A 5,735-nucleotide genomic window follows, 5' to 3' on the forward strand; every position below is an offset into this window, starting at 1 on the left:
TCCAACTAAAGTCATCCACAAATACAAGAGAATACCCTGAACTTGCAAATGAGTTTGTTGAGATTGGTTCACAAATGTTAGATTGGACCAGCTCCAATGGTCTCTTAGCCCTCAATGTAGCCTCCAGTAAAAATATTTCCCGATGCTACTTGCCCTCCAAGCAGGCTTGGTAGACTTTATCTGCACCTACGATTAGTGAAAGTCCCTCCACCATCTTTGGCTTTTGCATTTATGTACGGGTTCCCTAATTGACATGACCAAACCTTTCATGCCACAAATTTGAGTGCCCATGTTCCCCATGAATAACTAAGGCATCTAACCGGTATAAGCCAACTCCTCGACACCTTGGGCCACCACCTCTGCCCGACTTCCTTAGAAGTGATGGTTAGTTCCCCATTTTCAAAGAGTAGTAACATCTTATGCTTGTCCATATGACTCATAGAGAAAAGTTTCTTGCAAATATTTGGAACAAATAGCACACTGGATATGACTTTTTCTTACCCCTGAGTGGTGTTGAATGGAATACTAGCTACTGTGAGTCAGGCTCTTGGCTTTTCAAATGGTTGATACAAAATATAAAGTATGCAGTTTTCATAAGGGTTGAAACAAGCCTGACGATCTTGGTGTGAGAAAATTCATACATCTTTTACCAATCAGGGTCTATAGAATAGTCCAACTAAGAGTACCCTTTATGCTAAGAAAAACAAAAAGGATTTGTTAATTGTCATCATGTATGTGGATGATATTCAAATGAAAAGAGAATTGCAAAATTCAAGATTGATATTGGAGCTTCATTTGGGATTTCTAATCTGGGACTTTATAGTATTATTTGGGCATTTAATTTATGCAGGCATTTAATTTATGCAAACAAATGAAGGGATTATGCTCAAGCAGTCAAAATAGATTCAGGGACATTTACGAAAGTTTAATTTTCAAGATTGCAAGCCTATTTCAACTCCCATAGAGCCAAGTTGAGTCCTTTTGCATTGAAGGTAAAGGAGCAGATTTGGTAAAGGGCCAAAGATGGCAAAAAAGGGGGAAGAGCATAGGGGAGAGGAAAGGGGGGGGGGAGAGAGAGAGAGAGAGAGAGAGAGAGAGAGAGAGAGAGAGAGAGAGAGAGGAGGGGAGGGGGGGAAGAGGAAGAGAGAGAAGAGGGTAAGGGGCAGAAAGATAGAGAGATATTGGGGAAGAGAGTGTAGGTAGCACATAGTAGGAAGGAGGTGGGAGTCAACAGGATTAGATGTCACATCAAAAGGTACATTATACATGAGGGGAAGGTACTTATATAGTACTCCTTATCCCCTTTGACCTCTCTATCTTCCAAACACCCCCAAGTACTAATAATCCTAACCCCCACTAACTTGTCCAGCATTTGGCCTTCATTACAACCATCCCCACCCAATATAATTTTGTCCTCAAAATTGCAAGTGATGGTTAAACTCTGAAACTCCCTGTTGTAGAACAAACATGCTCCAACATGCATGCCACTTGGGTCGAATGGAAAAGTAAGATAGTTATTGTTCCCATAAGTTGTAGCACCAGTGGGGTCATGTAAGCGTTGATCCCACCTAGGATGCTTATCATGAAGAAGCTCCAAAATCACATAGAGATTGGATGTCCCCAAGGTAGTTACTTTACGAACATCTTTGTGCCTTGCTATCCACTTTTCCCCATGTGGGAAGAATTCATTGTTTTGCCATACACCTTGCAAGGTAGCTTTGATGAGTTGTTGTATTGCACTTTTATCTATGCTCACCTGCCCAAATGCTAAGAAGTGAAAAACATCTTCATTATGGATGCTATTATCATGCTCGAACAATTCTAGTAGTTCCTAGTGGTTCCTCAACATTCCAGTGATTAGCATGGTGCAGGTTTGACAAGGGGGCATCAATGTCCCACTCACTCCACAAATGCTTATGCGTAGTGGGCATATGGCATCCTTCCACATAAATCTATCCAAGCTGCATTTGCTGTCCAAGTGGTCTAGACTCTATGTAGAGCCTTTTGTCTGATTGAGATTGAGGCCAACCGGCATCATGCTGAAACAAATATAATAAAATAAATGCTAGAGGGATAGGGTCTCCCAAAATCTAAGAAATAAATGCTAGAGGGACAGGCTCTCCCAAAAGCATCCACACAAGGCAGTAATGAAGACCGGCATCTATCCCTTGCACATAACTGAAGGGCATCACCACTTGGAAGAGTCATTCATGGAAGTATCTTGCTGAAATCTCAAATGGGCAACTACTCACTAATAGGCTTCCCATATGTGGAAGGATTTGGTTGGTTGTGTAATAAATACTCTGCATGCTGCACCTTGTGTGGGCTTGCTGTAAAATCCCCATATATTAGTGTACCTTGGTGCTCTAGTGACAATTACGTAGCATTATCATGCCCTATGAGATCACCACCCTCACAAAGAAGCTGATCCTCTTTGTCCTTCATGATCTTGAACTTCTGTTGCTATAATTTTGCCTCATCCCCAACCATAGACTTGTCTTGGTCCCCTATAAAAGCACTTCCATGTGCGCACCTTTTCCATCAAGTTGCATATCTACATTATCTTGCGGCTATGCACTAATGTACTGCTGGAGATAGTAACTACTTAGACCAATGTGCAAGGGCTGCTTGACATCATTTTCTAAATTGTCATAACATTTTTAATGTCCATTTTTTAGTTATACCATGTACTTGCAATTGTCATTGGCAGTGGTCATGAACATATAAGCATCAACTGTAGGGCTCTGCCATCTGGTATTACCCCTGAAATCTGCATGCTTGGCTTGGTGTCCATCCCCACCATTAAGTTGAATGCATCTTTGATCTATGCTTCATGAGCATGGCATGTAAGCTGAGCAGTCAAACTTCAATTGCCCTTTGATGTATGCTTGTCTTTGACAACCTTGTGGGACTATAGGTGGATTATTTGAATAGGGCACTCATCCCAAACCCACCAACTTTGGTCAATGCATCAAGCTTTCTCCATCTCCAAACCTCACTTTTGCAGGAGTTTGAAGTTCACTAAAGCTCCCTTGCAAGAGCATGCAAGCTGAGAAACATTTAAGATGTAGGGAGGATGTAGAAGACAACATTCTATAGGATCCAAGGGTCCACATGTAGGTAGTCCCCTAATCCTATTCAAGAGCATTCTTCTATACATTTTTTGCTGGTCTGTATGCTATGCAATTCTCATATCTATGCTTGTGTGTGATGCAATTGCGCACACATGAGTGAGTGATTACAGTTAATGTTGAGTGACCTTGGGGAAGTCTTCCACGACTATGGATAGTTGATTCTAGCAAGCAAGCTCTCTATATGAGGACCTTTATTGTGGTAGTTTGTACATAAAAGTTTCTCTAATGTGGTATTAGAGCTAGTCTCACTCCAAAACTGAAGAGTAGTGTCCTTGCCAAGAAGTAAGGAGCTTCCACATTTTGGTGTGTCATGTTAGGATTGCAATGTGGACAAGAATGTTCAAGTCTTATATATCAAAATATCTCAAGATGAATCCAGGAACATGCCCAAACTAATCCTCTTAAAGCACAATACATAGTGCAGTTTAAATCTCATGATAATCACTCATAAGGTTGAAAACCATAAACTCCACCTACCATGGCATTCAAATCATCCAGACCAAACTTTGGTGAAGCTTAAAAGTTGGACAGAACCATCCGATTTGGAAAATATGGAAGGTAATAGAAGGAATGGACCTGAGACCCACTGATGTCAGGAATTTGATAGAAGGTTATGATCAAACAAGGTGAGGGGGTGAAATTGAAGGATGCAATTGTGCTCTCCATGCTCATAGGGACAACTATGGATGTGATAATCCAACTAGGAGCGTATGAAGCATGTGAGATCTTGAAGGATATCTATGAAACCATAATACAAATCAGGCACCATAATCAATGGTTCTCCAATGTCCATGATGATGAAGGGTACCCTGTCAATTGACGCATGACTACATTGTAAAATTTAAGGTTCTAGGGGATCACCTATACTAACCCATGGGTGGTGGCCCATAGTGGATCAATGAGAGGAAGTTTTGGAATTTAGGGGCAACCTCCCCACCTTTGAAATTACATATGAGGACATGGCCAATGACCAACATCATGGGAAAGGATGACAGGTAGCCAATTCGGCAGTGTATCTATCATTGACATGTGGGTAGCATGGAAGGCTACAACATGGGCAGCACATGGAACTTGACAAACAACTATTGTATGCTGTAAAAGCCATTTGGTTTAAAGAAAGGCCAGCATGAGGGCTCTAGATGAGAGCCAGAAATCCCTACAATAGGGCCATGGAAGTGGCTGCCAGAACCATAGTCTATAGCAAGCCAGTTGGGTCAGGTCCAGTTGGTAGTCGATAGTACTGTTAGCCATTAAGGGGGTAGGATTGCCCCTTGTCTTTTGCATCTAAGCATGGAGTTGTTTAAGGCCCACTCAAGCTCCCTTTGAGAGCAAGTCTACTGACAGACAAGAGGAGGTAGAAGACACATTCTCATCAAGGAAGTATCCTAATGCTTGATGGTGACACAATGTGGCCTCCTTTTGTATCCTTTTTTGGAGCATTCTTTATACATGTTTTTTGGTAATTCTAGATGTTGTGCACTACTCAGATCTGTGCTAATGTCTACATGTTTTGGTTGTTCTATATGATGTGCACACGTATTCGGTGACCACTGTAAAGGTTGTGTGCTCTTGGGCTACGGGGAGTTAGTTGTAGCAAGCAAGCTCTTTGGTATCCCTGACTTAGGATGCATACCCTAATATTGGGTAAAAATGTAAATTCCTATAGCTAGGAACATTCCCATTGCACCCTACCATCAGGGTAACATCATACAAGAACACAATGGCTAATGAAAACAAAGCTCAGATATCTAGAGATTCTTTTTCATTACTACTGTAGAAATGTAGAAATGGAACATGCTCGCTTTTATTGAACAAGTTTCAAAGAACTGAGAATGCTGCAATCATGGCCATAGCTGCTTGTGGTCTAAGTTGGGCATAGCTGCTTGTGGCCTAAGTTGGGCACATCTGCTACTTGTGCCCTACGTTGACAAGCGGAAAGTGTTTTGCTGACTCAGCACAACAGGTGGGCGAATGTCCAAATTGTCTGAGCAATCACTCCTTGTAGATCCTCTCTCTCTCTCTCTCTCTGTGTAATGAATTGCTTTAGTGTATTATCTTTAGGCACTCCCAATTACTGTGCTAGCATCATGACCCTATTATTGTAGGACAACACAAGCAAGCCATTCTGGGATAGTTGAGAAATGTCATCCTCCAAGTTTAGCATATACTAGTGGGGAGGCAAAAATGTGACTTAAGATCGAGCACAAATGTATTCCAAATGGAATTTGTAACATGCTGGTAGCTACTGGCCCAATTCTACCTCCAAGTAACCACCTCCCCGGTGAGATGAGGGCTGCATGATGGAGTTCATCTTGCTCATCCTAGATTCGTGCCCAAGGAAAATGTGCAACGAATTAATGAATAAAGTGTTAAATAGCTCAGTGGTCACACTTACATCATACTTGGTGAAGTCTATGTGCATGTAGTGACTTTAGCTAGTGTAGAGGTTGGTGTGGATGTAGAGATTGACATGCTCAAGCTAGCTTGCATAGCAGCCAACATCTGTTGGTACTAAAACAACATGGCCTCTCGGTCAAGTCTAGTGTTGCTTCTTGGTCTATGCCAACTCTGTGTCTCGATGTGCCTCCTCATGCTTGCAAT

This window comes from Dipteris shenzhenensis, chromosome 24 (assembly GCF_047967505.1).
Source record: "Dipteris shenzhenensis isolate YYH24624 ecotype China chromosome 24, Dip_SZ_1.0, whole genome shotgun sequence".
NCBI lineage: Eukaryota > Viridiplantae > Streptophyta > Polypodiopsida > Gleicheniales > Dipteridaceae > Dipteris > Dipteris shenzhenensis.